We start from the raw sequence: 26040 nt of genomic DNA, 5'->3' as shown, positions 1-26040 counted from the left end.
TTCCATATGAAGCCTGTTGAGCTTGTTGTGCAGCAGACTGTTGTCAGTGTCCGCCTGCTTGTTAGGATGCAGCCAGTTGACTCCGGCTGTCTGAACAGCGATACGATGGGAGCGCTCTCCTCCTCCTCGCCCCTAATAGGTCTGCTCGGTCTGCAGGCTCTCGGGGGGCACCTGGCTCCGCTCCCCGCCATCTCTGGCCCCGATCGATCGCCGAGGCCATCTCAGCGCAGAGTCCGGGGGTCAGCTTCAAAGGCCTCCTGCCCACTTCCTGCCACCTGGTGTTCTATTTCGGACAAAGGGTGCATTTCCTTTCCATTCCCTCCACCCTCGGTTGCCCTTCCCGAGAACAGGTTAAGGACATGGAGCCGGCGCAGCTCCTCCCTGTGATCTCCTTCAGCCTCCTCCCCAGTCGCCCACACGGGGAGAGAGGGTGAGAGATCAGACCCATTCAGACGCCGCACAATCACACGCGCATTTGATGTGAAAATCTTGTTTCTGATTCAATCACGGCCTAAGATACACATCTCTGCGTATACGGAGGTGATCTGGTCCTTTTAATAGTTCAGTTACAAATCTCATTTTCATGGTTCTGATAGATGTCAAGTGGACTTTAATCTCTGATTTTGATTTCCATCAGTCTGTTCTCAGTGCAGTGACAGAAGAAACCACCCAGATTATTATTCATTCATATTTTTAATCAGGCATTATTCATAGCAGCATACAGCACGATACAAAAGTTAATAAAGGTAATAGCTTGTTTATAATGATGCATTAAATTAAGTGAACTTCTTGGCTCCCACTTGAAACATGTTTCATTATTAACTGATCAACAGATTTGCTATGGTATGAAAAATCTCTATCTCTCCTTCCCCGTTGGTCAAGTAACAAATGGCAGGGCTATCGAACACACATTTTATCTCCATGAGGGCTGTTGGACAATTAGCTCCAAGAATACATATTAATCAATCGCAAATTCTCTGAATCTGCTTATTAAGCCCAGCCATTTTTTTTCCCCCCCCTCCAATACATTAGCAGATCTCAGTATGTCTGCTACTCTTGTGAACAGGGATGAGAAGGAGATAGAGGGAGAGGAAATAAAGGTCTGACGAGTTTGGCAAAGAGAGGATGGAGGCTGAGACAGATGGCATGAAGTCTGCAGCACTCTGGCGTGGCTCGCCTGGTGCTAAAATCCTCCTCTCTCACATTCCAACAAATCCTACCAGGAGGCTGGGGAGTCTGTCACACCACTCCAAGGATCCACACGGCTCCCCACCACCACCACCACCGCCACCGCCACCACCTCCCCTCCACCACCTCCCCTCTGAGCCCCCCACGCCACCCCATCTCCTGCTTCTCCTCTGCCGCCCTGGCCCGACGTGAGCCTCTGACCGCTCTGCATCGCGTTCCTGCCATTTCCTGCGCATAGTTTCACACATTATAGCGCGTATAGAGGTGGGTCATTCAGACCTGTACAGGCCCGGTGAGATAAGAAGCAGCAGCGGGGCACGTAGATACGGAGACACGCCGCCTCGACTGCTCTTACGGAACGGCTTAATTGAGAGAGGTGGCCTTTTACTCTCCCTCCACTGTAAGAAGTCTTATTTAGTAAACACTGGGACAAATCGTGGGGAGGGAAAAGACTGTACAATCCATTTATATCAGAGGAGGAAGACATAAGAAGCTTTTTGATTAGTTTCACCACAGCCGGCATCAGGCCGTGGTCTCAAACAGCCCAATCTCAGTCCAAACACACCCGTATTCCAAGACTCCCCGCGGGCCCTACAATCCAAAGTGGACAGTAAGTGTAGCCGTGATTACACACATAGCGGCACCGACAACTGGATCACGGAGCTCCGTGTGACATCTTCATCTCCCAAACACTGCGCTATTAGATTTTCTTTGAATTTCAGCGGCACGCTTTTCCTTTTTCCCTTCTCAGACTGGTTCATCAAGGTTCATCTGGCTCATAAGAACAGTCTAATTTATTTTACACTTCGCTCTCTCCCCATGTCTCTTTCGCGCTGTCTCTCTGCCTGCCTTCTGGTTGTTCTAATGAATGACTTCTGAGATGAGGTGCTGCTGTGAGGGGGTCACAGGGGGCTTCAGAATCACATTACTGTTAATGATAATAAAAAGAACAATCTGCGCTAAACCTCTTGGATGTCCTCTCCGCTCTCCCCATATGGAAGTAATGTTTTATCTGCTGTTGTTTTCGAATGTCTCTAAATGTTTTTGAACTGAAGCGCGTGCAATTAAAATGCACAGTAAATATTGCTGTCTGTGGTTTTTTTTTTTTTTTTAATGCATGCATTGCATGTTGACAAAAGGCTGCTCTGATAAAAGGTATACAGTGGTGCACCATCTGGGTTACAAAGTACATCCCCAAGAACAACATCAGGCACATCTTAGAGACACGGTGCTGCACGACGAGACGTGTTCCCCACAGTAGCATTTTAAGTGAATGCAAAGAAGGCAAAAAAAAAAAAATGGAAACACAGCTTCACTGGACAAGGGTTGTGCAGGAGTCGGGCTTTGTTGGTGCAACTTTTTACTGACAGAAGGTCACAGGAGGTCCATCTGCGTTCAGTTTAAAGAAACGTTATCTAACTTTCTGCAGAACTTAAGTTGATTGTTGAGTCTCTTTGCATCCATCCACCCGTCATCTGTAATCCCTTATCCTTTGCAGAGTCACGGGGGGAATAGAGTCGATCCAAGCTAACATTGGGCGCGTGGCGGGGTACGCCACATCTCTAATGCCCAGATTGTCAAACACCAAAGCAAAATCTAATTCCGAATTCGGTCGTTGGCTTTTGGACCTCTATCCGGGAACGAGTCTCGACACTCGACCAACTTTTTCCCGAACTGCTTTAAAAGTTACAGTGTTGCTTTGAATTAAAGCAATTATATACAACCTGTCTTCATAAACAAAGCTGTTGAGGCATGACGACTTTTCTTTGTGTGGGTTCAACACCAACCTTAATAAGCACTGCGCATTTTTAAAACTCGATAAAATAGCAATGGAAGAGCTCTTTGGATTCCAGATTGTGTAACGAAACCACAGTTGGAGTTCCATATGTTCACATAAAGAAAAAAAAGACTATATTTAACAAATAATCAAATCACAAAAATGATCTTTTCATGGTGGAACGTGGAGGATGAGTTCACAGCTGTACCTGAGGAGCGAAGCTGTCTGAAGGTACAGCTGTGAATACTTGTGTATCTTTTGCCAAACAGCAGCATGAACAGGTTGAGGCGAAGGTGGCAACAAACAAACAAACATATAAATAAACAAATAAATGAATGAATAAAGAAAGAAAGGCACAAATTAATGAAAAAAATAAGAAAAAGTTTTGAGGTGAAAACAGAACACATTTCACCCACCACATAATAACACATCTGGCAACTATGATCAAGTGTCGTCTTGCTGTGCAGGTATTCAGGCCACGCTATCATCAACACCAGAAGTGGGGGCTTGTTTACATGAATCTGACATTCACAAACGGATCATCAGTGACTTTCTCTCCGACCACCACAGAGATAGAGTTGCTGGCTGTCCTTCCTACGTGGCAGGGCAGCGTGGCGTCCCCAGGCTCATTGGCACCGCAGCTGTCACCCACAGGATGGGAAAGTGGCAGGGTCGATGGCTCCGTGGCGTGGCTTCTGGCAGCACCCCTCCCTTCCTGGCCCGGTGAAAGGGCAGGGATGGGGAGCCCAGTCTCTCGGTGCATTGATCGAGGGCCAGCCCTCCATTAGCCACTGTCAGAGCTAAAGGTCAGCTAAGGCCATCGGATGGGTCCTGCGTGCGCATCCTATGGAGCGACTCTTTCTCAGACCCAGGGAGCGAGTCGTTGTCACTTTGGTCTGTGCTGCCCCCTGCTCCTGTGGCCACATGATGATGGCCGCTCCTCTCAGAATAGTAAACCCCCTCCCTGATGGGTTGACGCGGGCAAAAACTCACTCGAATGTCCCCTCTTTTTGTTTGATGTCAGCCATATTATGCATTATTGTTGCTTTTGAGAGATATTAAGATCTGCTGCCAAATCAAAAGAGCCTTCCTTCTAATTTTCTCCGGCAGAAATTGCTTAATAAATGAGCAAGGCCCTGATTTGCACTGATGATCACACAGCAACACAATTGCATCAAATTGCTCACCCAGAGATGGTGCACCACATCGTGCTCATCAATGAGTGGCAACTACTGCCTGGTGTGGTTTACATTAATGCAGCCAGGCTGTGAAAGGAGGGATAATTGTGGTGCTAAATGCTGCAGCGGCTGACAGGATCCATTTCTTGACTTGTCAAGGGCAGCGGTGATAGAGAGGGCTGTGCCGGGGTCCACACACACACACACACACACACACACACACAAGCAGATGAGCTTATTTGCACCAACACGTGTGCACACATGTGGGCACACACACACACGCATAGGGAGGTAAAATCAGCCACACTCCACATAGAGATGATTGTCTCTTGCCTCTGTCAGGTTGTGCTTTTTTTCTCCAGCCATGAGACCTCATCCTGGGAAATTGAGCAATTTCTGATTGAAAACAGTGCCGGTAATTAGAGCACTCACTATTTGTAACCACTTGGCATTGCATTAGTATGCAAAGCTGGCAGCCAGCTTATCTTAGGGAAAACGTTTGTTTCCTTAATTGCCCTCTTAGGACAAAAGTGAAGGGGGTGGGTGGGGAGGGAGGAGAGTAAAATGTTAACGTGCTGCAGTAAGAATGGAGACTGGTGTGTTGAGGGGATGTGACTCCCTGAACACAGGGGTTAAACTCCACTAATAGGCTGCGTACAACACACATGGGCACACACGCAGGCACTGAGTAACAGGGGAGCACTCATACACCCACATATGGGCACACACTTGCGTTGGCACACGGGCACACGGAGGCTACAGACAAAAAGACAACTATGGTGAGCGCACACATTCCAGGACACACACAATTAGGCACAATTAACTCCACAGACATACTGTACGCTGCAGAACGAGACACGTTAAAGAACACACAACGACTCAGCACGCTAATGAATTCAGTGACCCTGCCTTTAAATAACAGATTCATTAAGATGCGAAGGCAGGAAAATGATTCGATAAATACTCAAACTGGTGTATCAAACGTACAGACACGTGTGAGTCATCGTCTCCTGTCATCTGCTGGACGTAAAGCTCTTCGCCGTATAGTTCAGCAGCTCACTCCTACATGGCATCTGACATACTCCTCATCACGCTCCTCTTACCGTCACGTCTAGAAGGAGGGAAGGCACGAGGACGAGTCTTTTGTGGTTTTGTTTTCTTTTCCTGGTCACCTTCTGCTCGTCACATCTGTTCACATCTGCTCACAGAGGTGGTGGGACGAGGAGATCTCAGCCGGACACTGATGGCAGGAAAACAAAAAATATTTTCCCACTTTTAAATGTTACTTTTCGCAGTAAGAAAACAGTATTTAGGCCTACAAAAGATGTAGTTTTCATTTTTTTTTTTTTGGCTTTATTTTGGGTTATTTTATCTTTGCTCTTTTTTAAAAAATGACTTTGATTTTTTTTTTTTCCCGGGTGTTGGAGAGCAGTATGTATATCTCTGAGGACCAGAGAGTACTGTAAAATAAAAATGTTTCCAACACATGGAAAGACATGAGGCAGATTTACTTTGAAAAGCCATCTGTGCACATATGAAATCAGTTTTCACAAGAGGAAAAAAAAAAGAAAACTCTTTAGCGCCTGTACATTTAACTGGGAAAACTACAGAGGGTCTCTGAAAATGGGTATTTTTAGTTTGACTTTTGTTTTTGTTTGAATTCTAAAACATGAAAAATAGAAACATTAAGCTGAAACTTTGTTAAGAATAATAAATCAGCCATAAAACATGTGAGCTTTAAGACGATTAACCTTCAACAAACAGAGAGCAAACAATACATTTAATGAAATATAAGTTGCAGTGCTCCCTTTTTGTGAAAAAGGTCACCACCAAATGTTGAAGCTCTTCTCTCCAATCCTAATCCGCTTCCACACAAAAACACATTTTCTCCATCAGGCAGAATCAAAGTCTGTCAGCGCGAGTTTACAGGCGATAACACACACACACACACACACACACACACACACACACACACACACACACACACACACCATTAATTACACCACAATATCAACAACATCAACACAATCTAACACTGATCTGAATCCTCTTTGTGACAATTATGTGCCACTGAGGGAAAAGAGAGATTTTCTGTAAATCGAGTTATGACGCTCGCACGATGGATGAGGAGACGGTAATTGATTTCCACTGTGCGTAATAATGGCACGAACAAAAAGCAGTAAATATGTGTACAACTAAAGCTTCATGACGGGTGTTAACATCAGAACTGAGCGTCTGAACACACTCTTTTGCTGCCTTTATGTTTTTTCTTACTCTGAATGAGACGTCGTGAAATATACAATCAGCAAAGTTATTATCGAAATAATGAGAATACTCGAACAAAACACCTGACGGAGGTGAGGTGGGTTTAACAAATGATTGTTAAACATTAGGGAAAAGTTTCCATCTGTACATGTGAGCGGAGGCAGCGGGAGGCTGGATGCTACAGGTGGACGGACAAAGCTGGAGACGTTCCACCCGGAGTGCGTCGGGCCCACAGGCCTCCTCACGGCTCCCACACTGGTTACTCATCTCCTCGCTAAAATATCATTTAGCAGCAAGCGTCTTAATTTTAAAATAATAAAAGGGTCACGCAGTTGGATTTTGGGCCAGTTCGACATTAAGAGTCCGACGAAATAAAGTTTCCTCTTTTCCTTCTCTGGGATCTGTTGCGCTTCGTGCTTCGACGGAAAGCGGAGAGAGAGACTAAAAGAAAAGGATTCGTAAAGAGAAAGAGAAGCTGGGGATGTTTCTTTCTCTCTGTTTTTTTGCACCGAAGGTAAATTTAGAGTGTGAGTAAATATCAAAAATAAAAACCCTCCTCACAGGCACCTGGCGGAGGAGCGACAGGTGACCGAGAGGCGCGCGCTTCCTTTTATAAATAATTAAAAAAAAAAAATAAAACGATTTTGGACGCATCCATGACAGATAATTGATATAAAGATACAGGAGGGAAAAAAAAAGAAAGAAAAAAAGGATTCTTTCAGGGGACGTTTTAATTAGACGCAGCTAATAAAGCAGCCGTTAAAATTATCCGCCTTAATTGGTCCAAATGCTGAAATTATTAAGAAATATGTGCAAATGTTTATATTTACACCTCCAAGTACAGCATGCGCGCACACGTGCACACGCGGCGGGTGGGCCGGGATGCAGTGTGTGGCAAGAAAGCGTGCGTGTGCATGTGTGTGTGTGTGCGTGTGTGTGAGGGTGTTTGCCATATTTCCTGACAATATTTCACGTCACTCAAATCATTTTTTGTTCTGGCGTGCGTAAATTTTTTTTCTTTCTTTCTTTCTTTCTTTCTTTCTTTCTTTCTTTCTTTCTTTTTTTCTGACTTGATAATCAAAAGGTCTGTGGTTCGGGAGGTTATTAAACAATTTCCTGAGTTTTCATATGGAGACTTCAAGACAGCAACAGGATGGTTTTTTTTTGTGTGTTTTTTTTTTTTTCTATTATTCTCTGAAAAAAAGTAGCTGCTTTTTTCTTCCATTTCGCCCCTAAACAAAAAGCTGGACCAACACGACGCTGAATGAAGAAGGACTCTCCTCCTCCTCCTCCTCCTCCTCCTCCTTTAGATCATCTCCAGGCTGAAAGTTCGGGAGCTGTAAGAACTTCCTTAAAGTTTTCTGAGGGCCAAACTGGCTTTAAGGGGAGCTGAATCAGTGTCCATGTGTACACACCATGTCCAACAAAAGCAGGGGCTAATCCACCTAATTTACACAATGCACAGGGCCCTGTTTACATGGGATATACCCACAGAGGGCCTCCGCCTCGTCTTCCAATGCGTTTCAGACCGGACAGAGCTGCACATTCTCTCTTTCTCTCTCTGAAAGGCAAAGTGAATCAACTCTGGCACAATGTGAAGCGAAAAGCAGAGGACAGACAGCACAGGCCTGATTTATTTTTAAAAAAGGGGCGCAAGCAGGATCGTTCACCTACTGCCAGTTTTCACCTGTTTAATTCAAAGAAGAAGAAGAAGAAGAAGAAGAAGAAGAGGAAGAAGAACAGGCTTCCCAGGATGAAATAAATCAAATTGCACATTTAGAAAATGTTGAAAATCCCCCAAAATGCGCTCAAAACATGTACACACACTCACACCAACGACAAATAGACACAACTACACGATTGCTGCCTCTTGTTCAGGCCCTCCTCTAAAAAAAGAACAACATCTTCAAACACGCACACACAGCTCTTGATGAAGCACCTGAACGCATCACGCAGACAGGACCAAACAGGAACTGACCGACAGGATCACGTTATTTGACGCACATGAGGTGAAATTACTGTTTTGTGTGTGTGTTTGTGTGTGTGTGTGTTTGCAACACAGACTCAGGTGAAGGCGAAACTGGTTGAATTATTTTCTAGCAGGTCTTTAAATGCATCACCAGGAAAACCAAAAATGTGACCCTACATTTTACAGCCAGTCTGAAGAGAAACCCTGCTGATAAAAACAAACAAACAAAACACTTCTGCCCGCAATTATTCCGCACGTTTCTGCGTCTGTTTTAGCGGATTTTCACAAACACACGACAGACTAAATACACGACTCTGCTAAAAAAAATAATTGCATCCTGTTTTGTTTTGTTTTTTTCTTCTTTGTCCCGTGATTATACTGTTATTTAATGATATGTTTTAACATGCTGATGACCTGTGATTATAAATACACATTCAAGACAGATGTTGCCGTTTCGGATTCTTTTTTGTTTTCCTTGAACGCACCCCCCCCCCCAAAAAAAACATCTAAAACTAAACTAAGTAGAACTAGTGAAATATCTGCTGCCAAACGTTTCTTAATTATTTTTTTCCTTCCAGCAGGAGAAGCCTCTGAATGGAGCTTTGTCTTATTTTTATGTCTTTTCAGCTCATTCACTATTTAGGCGATAAATTAAGAGTCCCGGCTGCTGCGACGATTTTTAAATTGCTTTCATTAACACTCCTAGATTTCCTGTTTAGACGTCTTAGAGCTCTTTGTGTGTCCCTCGTCTGTAGGTGTGTGTGTGTGTGTGTTTTTTTCTTTACTGTTTTCGTAATTGCATTTTTTTCTTTCTTTCTTTCTTTCAGCAGGGGTAAGGTAATTACTTTGGCACAGTCAGGTGAATTCCGGCGCTAAATTGAAATATTCTGCTTTAATCCTCCCTAAAACCTCAATTGTCAGGACACGGAGATGTGAGCAGCGCGAGGAGTCCTGTGGAGCTCCGGTTCGCTTCTTCAGGTGAGCGGCGCGTCGCAGGGGGGCGGAGGATCTCCTCTCACCGTCAGGAGCATAAAACAAGATTACGAAGATCTTTATCCCCCCCCTCCATCTCAACCCCCACCCCACCCTACCTCCCCACATCCCACCATCGCAGAACAAGAACAAGCAAACTCCCAACAATCTGAGATTCAAATAGGGGGGCTGTTGTGTTGCATAATGAGAGAAGGGAAAATGAATTCTTAGTTGTTGTGTTGGGAATCTTGGTGTTTTTTTTTAAAATCATTATTATCGCTGTGAATAAACTTTTTGTGTTATAAATAAACATCCCAGAGCAGCCAGGTGAGCTCGTGCATGTAAAAGTGTCATGGGATGTAATTCAGATGCTTGATATCTTTGTTTTGCCATGCTGTGTGCACAATATCAGGCGCCCAACATCCATTGGAAATAACTTTATTATTACTATTATTATTATTATTATTATTATTGATATTCTAAAAACAATAAATACATTAGGATGATAGATGGCATCAGAAATCTAAATTCTAGAGCACCAGGAGCGAACGCTGGCAGAAGTTTGTACATTCTGCTTGTCATGGCGCCGCCTGATTTTACCCATATCTTTAATTTGTAGTCACCGGGAATAAAAAGGCTGAGTCTCAGCTCTGGCAGCTCCCATGTCAGTCTTTGCAGGAGTGGGTGACAGAGAACAGCAGAGGCAGATAGCATGCTAAAATCGCATCGCTAGAGACCCCACATCAAAGCAGACCAAACCTCATATTGAGTGAACTTTTAAGCCAGAAAGACTGTGTGACATCAGAGCACCTAAAATGTGACTGTCATGTTTTTCAAACTTCGCCGAACACGAGGGCGCTCAAAAAGACTTGAGAAGCGTTCGGTGGCAAGCGCTGTTCAAACGCGCACACTAAGATTAGCAGTCTTTGTCTTTACAGGGGGGGCTTCAAAGACCAATTAGATTGAGAGATGGGTGTGACGAATTTGTCAAAAATAAGATGATAGATATCACTTTGGCGGTGAGCAAACATGGCTGGGGGATTTCACTCAAGCACAGCCATTGACAAGGCACTGTCAGTAAAATGTGTCATCTTCAGCAGACCTGCCAGTTGACAAGGATGCAGCTTGGGATTGAGACTGATCAATTCCCAAACTGCCAGCGAGACGTGGCTCTGATAGCGGCACTTTAGTTTGTGAAGTGAAAAAAAAAAGAAAAGTACTGTTCAATTGGATATATTGTCAACTTTATTTATTTTTTTTATTCGCAGCACAGGCCGGCATCACGTCCCAAGATACTGAAGCAGGAGAGAAGTGTGCAGCAAAATCCAGTTAAAACAGAAAAAAAAAAAAAAAAGGCGTCATATTTACGTGCGGTTTGAAAAAACTCAGGCAGTTTTGACCTTCCCCGTGTTCCTGTTTGCTCTACAGGCGCGGATGTGGCCTCTGGTGCACATGTCTCGACTTGTTGTTTAATGTACGCCAATTCAACACGTCTAATACTTCCAGCTCGTCTTCGGCCACTATATTTCGAAAGTGAAATCCGATACTCAAAGCACTCTCCCCTTCAAAGTAGTTTCCTGTTGTGCTTTGTGACCACAATAGTGTCAATCTCGTGCTTTCAAAGCCTCATCTCGGTGTCAGCTTTGAGTAGCTGTCTATACATGTCTCCGAATAGAGTGGAGGCTTTGATGGCTGGTCTGAAACAGTTGGGAGCATTAGGACGGAATCTAAAGAGGAAAAAGTATTTCTATTGATTTGGCTGCACATGAAATTTGACCTGAGATTTGTGAAATTGCTTTCATGACCAGGAATAAAAAAAAAAATGCGTTTGATGGTTACAGCAAACTTCAGTTGGGCACGCTGAAAGGCATTGTGGGAGCTATAGGAAGGGAAATTCCCAAGCAGCTGTGAAGCACACATCACACCCGGAACTCCAGACGTCTGCGGTGGGAGACGCCACAGAAGGATTGCAGAGTCATGCTCGTCTTCTTTTTAGTTAATCGAGTCGTCGATCGACCGAAAACGTATTGACGAGACTGATTATTGAGTCTCGTTTAAGGCGGCACCCCTGCTTGTCTTCATTCATAGTTGAGCTGTCATGATAACAGATATTCACCACAAATGTATCCACGATAATGATATTATCGTGATATCTAGAGAAATTTCTTTAAACTTAGTTTACTGGTTTTCATGTCTTTACTTACCAAACAACTCAGAATATGAGCGCGTGTGTAGGGAACTGTAACCATAACCACTAAAAACGTGTACGAAAAGACCAATCACCATCAACTACTCAGTTACTAGTGAGATTAACTCATAAACAAAAGATGCCGAACGTCTCTGGATTGTTAAGACGACATCAAATGTGATGATATAACCTTTTTACAACATCACGTTATCGTGAATATCGTGATATCCCGTCACTCCTCGCTTGTATAATTCAAAATCAAACATCTTATCTGTCGGACAAAACATTTTTCACATGATGCTTTGGTTTACACGAGCTTGAAATGGGAATTTTTCAAAAAAAAAAGTAAAAAGTTCTGCAGTGAAATCAACAGATGAAACTTAAAGAGCCCGACGCTGCAGCCCGGCCCACAGCAGTAATGCCCTCTACTGTAATCCTGTGTGGTGTGAATGCCTTTGTACGACATTTCTACCACCATGAATTGTGCATTTTTTTTTCTTTGTTTTGTTTTCACTGATATAATGGTCAAAGATATGAAGGTTTTGGGGGGCCATGTTCCCCTCAGTGTTGTCCTAAACAATGGCCATTTGAAAAAGCAGCGTTTGAAGCCATGCCAAGTGATTGGGAATAATCAAATGACAATAATCAGATGAAAAGAGAGGCGATCTCAATAAACTTTGTCATTCAACTATTCAAGGTTCAATCATATCAGAGGTGTTTTGCATAACTATGAGACCCGAGTTCTAATCCTCAAAGGGTTTTGGGGCTACTTGGCTTTGCACTGTAGTCATTCAAGGTCTCAACCCGGTAGGAAATATGGGCTGCCATAGCAACACAAAGATGGCCTCTAAAGGCTTAGCATAATTCTTCCCTAATAGAAAAATAACAGCGGCAAATCCCGTCCTTAGTGAACTGGCTTATTTGACAGAGGCAGACTCCCACCTGTGAAGCACATAGTCACCACACCAATGCGCTAAGACTACGATAAGATGAAAAAGAGCCCATCTCTGGATGGGGATGGGCGGCCTAAGCTCAAGCCAAATTCTTTCTCTTCTCTGAAGCTGAAAACAGCCCACAGTGTGTCTCTGGCTAGCTTTAGGTTTTTGAAGCTGGACAATATGAGCTGCCAAATGAATCATACTCTCTATATAGTACTTAACTTTGAAGTGCTTAAGCCATACTCTGAGAAAAAAAAACCTTTGGCAGGAGAGGATGTTTTTTTCTTCTTCTATCAGATTGGTTCTTAGCCGCCGAATTGTTTTAACCTCCTCGCACTCGTTTTGCTCCCGGGATGTTCTGGTGCTAGTTCTGAATGTTTGAAACCTGCCTGGTAACCATCCTCTCCCTTCTGATTGTGATCACAAAAATATGTGATCACCCAAACCCCCCCCCAACCACCAAACTCCCCTCCCTCTGCCCGTCCTCCCACTTTGTTGCCAGGTACCACAGAGATGGATTCTTGTCACTGTGTGAGTTGCATCAGGATGATGAGCACCGGGGAGAGAATAAATTACCAGCACACTTTAGAGTGGGAGGCATGTAAGTATCAGGCGCTACAGCGGTGCATTGCTCGCTGCTTATGGAATCGCTAATGAGGAGCGGTACCCGCCGATGTTGCAGCCATGGTGATCGAGCTAAAATCAAAGGCTTCATGAAATCATTACTGTCAAAGCTAGCTATGAAAATCAAATGATTGCCCGACACGGATTTCTGAAAGAGGTATATGGTGCTGTTTTGTCACACGCAAAGGCTAAGGTGGAGAGGCAGAGAGGGAGAGAGAGAGGGAGAGGGAGAGGGAGATGCTTCCTCTGCTGTGCACCTGAGTCAGCCATTTTTAGCTCGACCGGATTTCTGTTTATTCACCGCGCTCAGCAGCCCCAGCCTCATTGTCGCCGCCGTCTCCCTGTCAGCATCCCACGGCAGACGACAGCCACTTGTCTTATTTACCTCCTTCTTAAAGGGTATTTTCAGTCCTGCAGCCTCATTCCTGGCTGCGTATAATCTCGTCATTGTCAGCGATGTTTTCTCTGTTTTGTGGCGTTTCGAGAGCTTATAGTCGAGATGACAGAGCAGAACTGAAGGGAAGATTATCATTATATCACAACGTCCCTTTCGGCTCGGGGGAAAGCAAGAGGTGTGCGTGTTTTTCGTATCGCTGTTCCCTAAAAAACAACAATATCGACATAAAGAAGCACTGAGAGCCGAGCAGCTTCATGGCGTCATATCTTAATTTGAGGAGGAAGTCTCCCTATCTTCACATCTGGTACTTTGGGGTTCTTCTAACCATCAGGGTGACGCATCAGTGCTCTAAAGGGACTTTTTTTTTTTTTGTCATGCAAATCCACCCTCTTTCTTTTCTTATCAATTCATCTTTTTGCTGTTGGGCAAATATGCAAAAAGGCATATATTAATATTCCGCTCCACCCATTATATTAGGAGTTATTCAATTTATTGTCATTAAAAACAATATCTTTTTTTGTGCTCTTTATACCTTGAAATCCTGCCACTGCTTCCTTTGAAACCACCTCCTCACTGGATCCTCCACAACTCCCGCGGCTCGTCTGTATTATGGGGGGATTCGCAGCGGTGTCTTCACATTAAATGGGCAATGACAGTCATAATGGCCATACGTGGGACTGAATCTATTTTCTAGTGCCAGGTGAATCGCAGAGTACATCATTTAAATCAACACTGTGTGGACGGCTGTCCAAACGAGAGGCCAGACTCTCCTCCCTGAAGGGAATCCCGCTGAACGTCGGCCTGTAAAGCCTCCTGTTTCAGTCCTGCGCCGAGCACCTTTCCACATCAAAGCTCGCAGCGCACCACGTCTCAAAGATTCACATCTCCAGGAAAGAATGGCCTCTGCTGAGATGTGGACACCTCTGGCCTCATTTAACGTGCACGGTCCCCTCCCCCCTCTCCAGGCCTGAATCCGAGGATAGAGTGGCTATCTGACAAGATCACATGGAGAGGTGCGGGAACTTAAAGGCGAAGAGTTAGTGTGCATCCTACCAAGAGTCTCAAAAGAGTTCTATTAAAACACGTTCAATATGCCGGTCAGGGCTTTCAAAGTGCTGCACACCCTCTAGCCCCGGCAAACTCAAAGGGCATCAGTGCACATTCAGTAAGGGGAATCTGGCCCCCATTAATTTAATGAGTCCAGGGTATTAGTATGCCATAGCCAGCTGTGAAGTCTCCCTTTTTTCATCTCTGGTGCAGTTTTAAGGAAAGATCCACCAACTTGGGAGTGACAAAGGGGAGCAGGCAACGAGGTGCGCTCGTCTAATCTGAGATCAATTTCTCGCTGTCAGTCCTCAGAGGGCAATTTCCAGCGGTTAAGATGTCTTTGTGCAAGCTGGAAATCCAGATAAAGAATGCGGAGTGGCACTTTTACTGTCACCAGGAGAACTTTGCTGTCTCTTTATCATGATTGCATCCTCCGGAAACAGACACGCAACTTGTAAAAAAAAAACAATGGGCAGAGGATTGGCGCTCGGAGACATATTTGCATAACATATTTGGATACATGCTGTGGTCATTATAGCACTGCGAGCTGTTTGGTTTTTTTCTTTGTTTTTTTTCTTTCTCATTTGAATCTTGTCTACAGTCACTTCACAGTTAATTAGCTTGGTAACATCAGTGTTACTTTCCAAAGCTCTAAGACCTGACTTACACCGGAACACACAGCCTGTCACTTATACAACGAGCTGACATGCAACTGACAGTCACCTGTAAGAGATTACAGAGACAGTGGAGTTTGCCAGGGCCTGTCAACCAGGAAGTAGCAGCTGCTGGAGCTAATTAAAGGCATAGTAACACGGTAACACAGCCCGGCTCGGGGCCACATCAAACACTCCTCCTCATGCCAGTCTGGAGTCTCATCTCTGGGATGTGGAGGCCCTCTGTGACCTGCGCCGGGAGCCTGCTGGGCCCGAGGCCTGACCCGAGAGCTGCGGGGTGATTCAGAACGGGTCAGCACCACCGTGGGGTGCACCTGGACCGGCCTTACCTGCGTCTGTGTATCTGCATACCAAAACGTGGTCATGCGGCTGTGTGGGCGAGGGTGCACGGACTCTGACCTGCACAACAAAGCAAAGAGAGAGAGAGAGAGCTCGGGTGAGAGGTCAGGAGGAGAGAGGAGGCTTAGGGAAAACACACGCAGGACGCATCGGCTAAACACGATCAGAGGGACACATATGGCTCGGCTGAGGTAGAACCAGATGCCCTCAGAAGTCCTGATGAAACATAAGCTCAATATAAACACCTCGCCTCGGTACGGACCGCGCTTAAGTTCTGCATAATTTAGCGATAAGATTCAATTAAGAGCCGATAACACAGTTTTTATCTGGTTATCTGCAGATAAAAAAAAAAAAGAGAAAAAGACGAGGGGAAAAAAAAAATACTTACATTTGCCCAGTTACAAATTAAAAAGCTCTCTCAAAATAACACCGAGCTCCATCGTAATGAGCCCTCTCGCTGAACAGAAGTACCTGAAGCCCACTGAGGAAAAGGTTGTTCCAGCCAATATTTATAGACATGTGATAAAAGAACAAAGATAAAAGAACAGATAGTTGACTCTCACCGGTCCGTCTGTTTCTTCTCTGAGTCTCTATGTCAGCTGTAGAGTCTGCGTGTAACTAACCAGAGGAACATATCCAAACAAAATCTCTCATGAAGCCTTTCCTCAAATGCACTCGCAGCGATAATTTACCAGATAAATATGTGGACTTCACATTATAGACAAATGTTTCTTAAACATTTAATCCTGGATTCCATAAGCTTCGATCTGACATTTTAAACATTTGCACCACCCTTCTTCATTTTTCATTTTTCAGCACTTTTCGGAGCCAAACGTTTTCCTGTTTACTGACTCCACAGTGAACTCGGATGCGTAATGGCCTGCCGGGGTTGACATAGGTGGCAGTTGCAGTTGCTGATTCAACATTGGATCTAAAAAGGAGCGTGGCAGACGGCGGTGGGCGTCGTCTAAGTCCAGAGATCTGGCCCCTGTTTCGGTGGAAGGCGCTGAGTTGTGGCCCCTGCTGCCGCGTCTAGAAAAGACATCTGCAGCACGGCTCCCCGGGGAGCCACGCTGCAGCACATGCGGGCCACCTGAAGCCAGTATCTGTCTCCACCTGCCACGCAGAGCGACTAGCAAAACACCAGGCAGGGGTGCACGCAGGCAGACCTGTCTGCAGGCATGTCAGCGTCAGCCGGGACAGACACCAATTTGCAGCCATGTTGGGGGAGGTGAACACATCTGATGTATGCAGAGAGCGTGTTCCAAACCACACCATCACCATCACCATCAAAAAAGAGGATTTTTTTTCTTTTTTTTTTTTTTTTGCCGGTGTCTGCTAACACTTCACAATAGCAGTGAAAAAATCCAATCCGGCCCATGTTGGATATTTTGTGTGCCTGCCGAGTCGTGGGCCTGAACAAAATGAGAAAGCCCTTGACTGGATTCCGGGGGCCTAATATTATTCTGCCACCCTGGGCAGCCCAGGTTCTCTTGTTGTGTAAAATAGAGAGAAGACAACTTTCCGCTTCACGTCTTTATGGCTTCATGCTCCGAGTGACTGGCTGTGAGGGTCTGAGCGCTGTGTTCTTTCAGCCGTCGTCGTGTGGTCTCAATCTCTTTACACGTTTCACTGCCAGGCTCCTTCTCCTCTACCAGGCCTCCCCAAACTGAGTAATCAGCAGATGTCTTTATAGAGCAGCCCACTGCCACGTGCACACCCTGCATTCTTTGCCAGTTTCAGTTTGGCAATATATAATTTATTATTTTTTTTCTTTTTAGATTATTATTATTCTCTCAAAGCCCAGCAGCCATGTTGATTTGGGTTCTCAAAGTGGCCTGAGGTTGCAAATACCGCTTCCCTCAGCAATTTGAATTCATGCGCCCAGAATGATATATCCCGAGTGTACTCAGGTTAGTCCCTTCTATTATACCGCAGACCTGCTGATTTAAACAAACTGTCGCAAAGTAATTCAACGGAATCCATTGACCTTCACAAAGACAAAGTCAAACCAACTGAGCAGGTTTGAGGGATCACCGTCCCTGAATAGTTTCGGTTATATAATATCATAAGCTCCCCTGAAATGCTTCCACACGGGCACAAAACTGTAACAGTGCCTCCAAATTGTGGTGAACTCTTCTGTGCTGCAGAACGATGAACAGGAGGTTTGTATTTTGTAAAAAAAATATCCACGCACACGTTCCCAAGTGTGTCACATTAGCTGGGACGTTTGGTCGTCCTCGTGATGAACACGCTGCATCAACACAACGGTAACAACACGTACAATGATGTGAAATTTATCAGCAGGGATACTTGTGATGTTGCACTTAAATTCAATAAATGGCCGATGCTGCAGTGCCTCGATGTGCCACACACATACAGGAGACATTAGTACAGAGCTTAAGTATCATTATGAGGCAATTCGATCGAGTATTTTCAATTTATGCTACTTTTTGTTTTACTTCGCGACATCTCAGAGGAAAATCCAGCATGTTTACTACATTTATCTGACAACTAAAGCTGCTAGTTCCTCTCCGTGTTACTGTCAGTTCATGAAACGATGGATGTATTAATCTGTTGATTTTTTATTTTTTTTTTAATTAACAGATAAATAGTTTAGTCTATGAATCGGCATGAGGTATTGAAAAAACGTCATAAATTCCCAGACCTTGATGTGACATCCATAAATTGCCTTTTTCATTATGTCATCAACAAACAACAGTCCAAAAACAAAAAGTATTCACATTCAAATATGATTAAAAACAGGAAATCAGTGTAGCTGGAAGCAGCGTTTTGCTTGAAAGATGTCTGACTAGATGCATCAATAAACAGAAATGTTATTCTGATCGACCGGTCGATCAGTCCGCTATTGTTACGGCTCTAGATTGAACTACCTGGCAGGTAAACATTGTTCTGAATGTGCGTGTACACCGTTAAAATGCTGCGCCTGAATACAAATTTGACAAAAAAGTTAAAAAAATAAGAACATCTCTCTACAGCTTTGCTTCTTAAAGGATCTGAAAACCTCTTCTACCACTGCCAGTGTGTACATACAGGGTCGGAAACAGTTTGCAAAAACTAACTTCTTTGGCTTGAACGTCCGTCCATCCAGTCTGGGCAAGTGACAGCATGCATTTTTTTTTTTTTTCTTTTCTTTTCAGCACCATGAGCACCACCTGGGCGCCATCAGGGCACCAACATGCCAGTGTTCCCTGTCTGTCACCAAGGTGGCAGACTTGCTAAGGGTTGGGCTTTTCTCGTGAAGTGAGCTGTCAAAATTAGCGACATTTCTAGTTTGTTTAAAAAAAAAAAAAAAAGGCAAAGTAGGTCAAGTGCCGAGGCAACAACTAAGACCCACGAGGGACGCCGCGATGTTTCGTCGCTTGAGAAATTATTCATTACTGTATGTTATCACAGTGAGAAAATATTTTCTCTTTTTTTTTTTTTTTTTCTCATTACCAACTGAAATGACCTGGCAGTTATGGGGACTAATTATTTCACATAATCGTGTCATAATAAGTCACATGATAGTGTTGATACTTCTGTCACTCGCTGCTTAATGTCTACGCTGACCTTTGATAGCCGCCGCGTTAATGACAACTGCATGAATTCACTTTTTATTAATTGGCGATTTTGTTGGTGTAATGACATGGAGATAGGGAGGTGTGTGTGTGTGCGTGTGTGTGTCTGTGTGAGTGTGTATCTCATGAGTGGTGATGTCAGACTTGTGCACTTGGCAAGCGGGGTTTTCTTTTTCGCTCCATTTGGTGACAGATTGGGTTCAAACAACATTATATCTTCACAGTTGTGACTCACAAGCCTCGGCGTTATAAAGTCAGGGTGAGGTTTAGCACTTCAGACGAGGACTGAGGGAGGACCAGGTCGCCTCGCTTCGTCTTTTAGTTTATCACTTTTTCCGCCTGGGCCTAATCTGCAACTCAATGAAACAAGCTTTTAACACAGTTTTACCGATGTCAATCAATCCACTCCTCCTCAGCAGAAACCCCCCCCGGTCTGTATCCACCTGTGATCGAGCCGGTGCAGATCCAGTGATATGTTGGTAATAACTGCAGATATGGAACGTAACCTTGAAAAATGCTTGAAAATTACAAATGCAGGAGACCGGCCGACGCTTCAGCTGAAAGAAGTGCAAAAAGTTGTGACGTTCAGCAGCACAGGTGGTGGGTGTTTACACGCCTGCTTCACTGGAAAATAGACAAAGCGTCACATTGTAGCTTTGTGGGGTGCTTAGCATTCCTAGCCACCGTGCTAACCACAGCGCTGCCGCTTTTCCATGACTTTGAATTTTCTCAGCCAAGGTCGTAGCAGGTGTGCGCCTCCTCTCCCAGCCTCAGGTAAGAGGGCATGGATGCAGGGGGGGAGGGGGGTGGGGGTGCATCTTTTTAAATAATGTCAATACTCTCTGGGCTTGTAAAGCTCCTCCGACGTTAAATGTTGCATTAGCTCTCTGCGCCTGTATATGTTACTGTCGGCCCAGCCCCTCCTCATCAGCCATGTTTGTTTTTGCTGGTTTTTTGTGCTATCAAAGGCTAACTGCTTTACAGCACCTCCTGGTGCTCCACAGGAGGAAACTTTTCCTCTTTGGAGTGAGGATTCAGCCGACAGATTTAAAGGTAATAGCAGCGATCTGTCTCGCTATGCGTCTGAATCTTTTATTATTCTGTTCTTTCATATAAACGTCTTGAAATTGCATTGATTTTGCTTAACAGGATCCAGGATGTTTTGTTACTTGGCCTTTACCGTATTTTTTTTTTTTTTTGTCGCTGGATAAACCCATCTGTCTGATAGATGAAGCATCAACTGTGTCATGTCTTTTTTAAAGCAGAGAAGTGTGTCGTGCTTGTTGTCCAAGAATGATACAGTGGAACGTGGCCTTTCGCTCTAAAGCTTTGCTCGCGCTCCGCTTTGCCGCACTTGTTCTGTCCTGAGCTGCCTGTCCTTCAAATCCAGGGCTTAGTATGAGGTGGGGCGCAGAGGAGGGATAAGGGCTGTCACTGCTGCTGCCGGGGTGCCCACGCCAGCAGTGCATAGAAACTAATAAAGATGCACACTGGTAGGACCCTGCCGACTAAGCAATGAGATGTCACCATAAACAAGCTGCAGGACGCTGGCAGTCGACTTCCTGGTTATATAATGCTGACCCATTTATTTATTTTTTTTGTTACTGAAAAGAAGATTGTAGGTCCCACTCAAGTGTCCTGAACAGATCTAAACTCTGAAAAAACAAAAGTGTTGTTTGCCATTCCTGAATTTTCCCCCCAACCTTATTATCACTTTGTTTAGCATTCAATGCTTTCACATTTCAGTTTTTCATCACTTTTGCAGCAGAGGTCTAGCGCCGAGGTGTATTTCCGGGAACACGAGCCGAGCCAAAGGTTACCGAACTCTCTTCACTTCACTCCACTTTGTCAGTCACACTTGTGACTTCTCTAAAAAACTTGCGTGTCAGAGGCCTTCAAATGAGCATCGGCATCGCATGTGCTACAGGTCACACATCATGTATGTCACCTGTGCAAACACTGAGTGACACGCAGCAGATACTCCCAGAACAACAACCAAAAAGAAAAAGAAAAGTGACACGTGGCAGCGCTCAGCTCAGACAAGTGTCGAGATGTGATGTGTCACGGTGGCAGCGCAGGTAACGCAACAACATGGATAACCAAAATATACATCAGCAGTCAAAACAGGGCGCTGATAGACGCCAGATATGATGCCAGATGTAGCCCAGATATGACAAAGTTGAGTGGATATGTTATGAGGAGGTGTCAATCCGTCAATACTCAGTGTGAATGTGAGAATGTAGGTTAAAATGATGTACAGTATTTAAATGTCATACAGGAAAAGAGTGAAATTATTTATTTAATTTGCAACAACAACAAAAAAAAAGTATCATTCTGATTCATTTAACTCCAAAATATCAAACCTCAGATTGCCTTGAATTATTAGGTTAAAAAAAATAAATGATGTAAAAAATAAATAAATAAAAAGAGCCTGGAGACCAAACAGCAGGAAGAACACACATGGAACTAAAATATAAGGGTGCTTTAATTTGACGGTGTGAAATTGGAGCGCCTTTGAAGAACATCCACAAAAACCCACTCCCTATTTATTTCTCCTCAATGGTGTGACTCTGACACGTCCCTTTTGTACACTAAAATTATGGTCGGGCCTCATTTGAGGTGCTTTTAAAGAAATACGTGACCAGAACCTTCAGGTGAATCAATTTAACTCGACTAAATGAAAAACTGGGGGCCCTCTGTGATATAAGCAAAGGCCTCCCACTCCTTTCTATGCACACTGTGTCCTCTCAGCCACAATACTCTCAGCCATCATCATCACCACCATCATCTTCATTGTCATCACCATCACCATCATCATCATCATCATCGTCGTCCTCTCTTTCTTTTTTTTTCTTCTATTTTTCCTATTTACCGAAACCAAACTTTTACTAAAGATGAATAATCATTTTCAAAGTGTTAAGATTGAGGGTGTTTCTTTAATAACGAAAACACCAAAATAAGACGACGGCTTGTTTACGCGAATGAGCAAAATGTTGTTCGATGTCAAACTATTAATTTTTCCGTGAACGTAAAAAAAACAAACAAAAAAAACATCGATTTTAAAATAAAGGTGAAATTTAAGCGGACACATGATGATTCATTTGATGCTGTTATTTAATTCAAGAAAGTTGCGGTGTGTTTTGTTTTGATCAGATTTTATTTGTTATTGCAGTTAAAAAAATAAACTTGTGAATTAACAATATTAAAAACTATTTTTATTCAATAATTAGAGGTGGATTTAAAATGCGAGACTAATTCAGGATAAAAAAGTGATCATAAAGTGTGAGTTATTTTTACTCTCATTTTAAAAATACATTAATAAAGTAAAAAAGAAAGAATATTGATATATTGGTTAAGAAACGGGGCTCGTTTAAAAAATATGACCGTAAAAAAAAACATCGCTAAATTTAAATTAAATTGTACAAATCGAACTGCCAGTGCCAGAAATTAGTGAAATTAAAAAAAAAACTCCATTTTGTCACATTTGCATGAACTTGATTTTGACCCATTTACACTCACACTGACGAGAAGCAGCTGTAAAATAACAGTAAAAGTTTCTTATTCTAATTCCAGCAGATGGAGAAAAAAAAAGAAAAGAAAGTTACACGATAATTGTTCAAGTTTTCCAGCTTATGTCAGATAGAAATTGGAATCTGAGGGAACAATCGGAGAAAAAAAAGTGATTATGCAGACTTTGTGTTCGTTTAGCTGTTTTGTTGGAGGAGCCATCTGTTTGTAAGTTCTCTTTGTAATTCTTTTTGTTTTTAATTGTTTCTACATTTGCTGGAACTTTGTGTGCCGCATCAAAAGACAATGAAATTCATTAGCTCTCTATTTCAAGGTGGTATCTAACCGGCAGAAGATTCTTTTCTACTGCAAGTCTTTTTTGTTTTTCTTCAAGGGGACCGCGAGGCTCTCATCATAATCTAATAATATGCGATGATAAATAAGAAGCGGGGTTTTTTGATCAGAAAACTGTGAGTCAAATCGGTTGTTTTCTCTTAGACTGAAATGTGAAACTTTCTCTCTCAGTTTGCAGAATGAAAGGCCACCATCTGTTTTTCGTGGTGCTCATGTTGGGAGGACATTGAACCGTCAGCAGAGTCCCTCCTACTCATCAGGACACTCACACATCCTCACAACACATATATTCAATTCTTCAGCATTCTTCTGTGTTTCTATTTACATCAGGAGGTCAACTGGGCTGAGTGTGCAAACCATACACATCTGCTTTTTTATGAAAGTATTGTTCAGATTTTATTTACATCACAATTTATAATATTTATAATGTTATGTGTGAAATAGTAACTTTAATTTCTGCTATGTTCTAAAACCTTTTTTCTCTTGATTTCTCTTCTTTTCCTTTTCTTTACGCCCAAAGAAACTGTCAAAGGAACATTATGGAGAATACTGTAAAAAAAAAAAAAAAAGAATATATTCACCTCATCTAAACTTTCAAAATCTGAGATCAGTGGGGTAAGTATACTTGGGAGAGAAAGTTATCAGTCTTATCTATCTCTCACATGGTTTCCCAAAGTTAACGCATGGGGAGAGAAAAAAAAAAAAAAAAAGAAAAAATGTGAAGGCTTTCCTTGTGTCATACTATGAAGGCTTTCAACTGCAAACGATTCAAACAGACTTTCATATGAAGCTGTCACATTTTACTCATAAAACTCGTAACTCACAATTCGGGGCTGAAATTATTTACGTTCACCCTGATTCTGACGCCGAAATCTGCTACAACTTCTCTTCGCTCTTGAATGTTGTGCGGAAGTTGCACGAGTCCCAAACAAGCTGATGCTAATAAAACCAAATCACACGCTTTTTTTTTTTTTTAAAAAAGAAAAAGAAAAAGTCAGTCTGAAGGTGTGATGTCAGGACACCTTTGAGAGCAACGCAACACAGCAAATGCGGCACATCCGAAACAAAATGCACCTGGAGGAAAAAAAAAAAAAAAAGCAAAAGTGAGGATTTAGCGGCTCGAGCGACCCGGACGAGATGTGAAAAATTCTGCGATTGTCTGTGTGTGTGTTTTTTTTGCGCTTTGGCTGCTGCGAAATGAGCATGCAGCTTTTCAAACAGCATTCAGCTCCATCTTCTTCCTCCCCCCCCAAGTTAGCTTAGCAACAGCGGCCATTTTGTCTGCATTTGCATTGGTCCAAATGTCTTTCTCAGGTCGTGCCGCATTTATTTGAAATTCCCCGTCGAGATGTTTTTGCAGGACTGACATCTTTTAATTTGTGCTGTTTTTAATCAGTACGTACGGTGGATGAAGTGACTTAAACCAGGCGCGCTTTGTGCGTGTTCAGAACAGTAAAGCTTTCATTTCCTGCTCAGAAGGCTACAGACGAGCTTTAGCATCAACCGCATAGCTGTTACACAAATGCACATGCATACGGGACACACTCATGCATGCAGTACGTGTGCACGCACACGCGCGGGCGCACACACACACACACACAGAATAGTACGAGCTGATCCCTTCCTTCGAGCCTGCGTCAACCACCCGCTGCTCCCACCGCCACATTACATAGACAACCAACCACAGGATGTGTAAACCCGGCGATCCAGAGGTCACCTTGGCTTGTTTACTTGACGGCGGTGGATGCACAGTGGCGGAGTGGACCACCAGCGCCATCCACAACCAACACAGCTCTCAACCCTCTCACCGGATCCTTAGTCACGCTGTATTGGTGAGTAGCACAATCTGTACTTTTCTTCCACCCAAAGTCGGCTTCAGCACAGAGAGACGAACTGCGATGGACAGACCTGCTGGAAGACTGCTCCCTCTTAATGTCCTTCAACCTCTTTGAAAAATCCGTAACTCACACACACACACACACACACACGTCATCAATAAGTTATAGCTCTACCAATTAGCGTCTTCCTTTTTCAACTCGGGGCAGAATAATTCTCTGGAAATCGATCCATTTTTAATCAAGCGTTTCACGGGAGAAGTTGATTTGAGAGCACTGCGAAACACTTTTCTGAGCCCGAAAACAGAAATGACCACCGAACTCGGGTTTGCGAAGGAAAGATGGTCCATTTTCATCCCCGCACAACCCAGCCTGTTTATGAAAGTGGTCACACAAACACACAAAGATCAGGGGAATAAGCGCAGTGCTGAGTTGCTAACGGTCCCTTTCACTTCAGAGGTTTATGGGCCCACTGTCACTTCACAGGCCGAGCCAGCAGTCCTGAACACTGCACACGCTAATACGTACCAGGTTCTGACTAAGCTCCTGTATGCTGTCAGCTCTACACACACACACATACACACACACACACACGCCCACACAGACACTCACCTCTGCACTGCTGAAACACACCACTATGGAAACTCTGGAGCCTCGGTTGATTCTGGTAAGGTCCAAAATGTCCACGTTATTGGCACAGAGGGGTAGAAAAGACTGGCTGGGAGCGAGGCCCGGAGACTGGGCTTTCTGTGTTTCCAGAGAGCTGCCCTGACCACCCTGGTAAATATAAGAGAGCAAATCCTTTTCAGGTTGAGAGTATGACACGGGACTGCCACATAAATCAGTGCAGGCCCAGCCCGGCACAGGCTGGGAACGCCATGGGAGTGGTAGGCGGCTCTACGGTGAGGTTTTTGGGGAAGGATTATGGATTGAGACGTACAGCTGGGAGGCTAAAGTTACACTTTTCATTACCACTTCGAGGGGGTCTTGGCTGCCTGGAAGCCAGTCAGATTTGTGAAGACCTCTTTCTCCCCCTGGAATGGTTGTAATTCTGCAGGCGCATTCTTCACCTGAGGAGAATTGTTTTTGATATGGCAAAAACAATTTGGCGAAACGCGATGGGAAATACTGTTTTTTTTTCCTTTCTTTCTTTCTTTCTTTTTTTTTTTTTGCCAATGAAAGAATGAAAAAATAAAGAAAAAGGAGA

At 43.8% G+C, this 26040-nt stretch overlaps 1 long non-coding RNA gene across 1 annotated transcript; it reads right to left on the bottom strand.

Moving 5' to 3' along the window:
* Positions 1-165: 165 nt before the first annotated feature.
* LOC119007614 lies at positions 166-25678 on the bottom strand. Its single transcript, XR_005071176.1, has 3 exons — positions 25446-25678; positions 15547-15616; positions 166-5383 (listed from the first exon to the last, which is right to left on the bottom strand). It is a non-coding gene; the product is annotated as an uncharacterized LOC119007614 (long non-coding RNA).
* Between the last annotated feature and the right edge of the window lie 362 nt (positions 25679-26040).

Source organism: Acanthopagrus latus, chromosome 18 (assembly GCF_904848185.1).
Source record: "Acanthopagrus latus isolate v.2019 chromosome 18, fAcaLat1.1, whole genome shotgun sequence".
Taxonomy (NCBI): Eukaryota; Metazoa; Chordata; class Actinopteri; order Spariformes; family Sparidae; genus Acanthopagrus; species Acanthopagrus latus.
The sequence above is the reverse complement of the archived record's forward strand: the minus strand, read 5'-3'. Positions and strand labels throughout refer to the sequence as shown.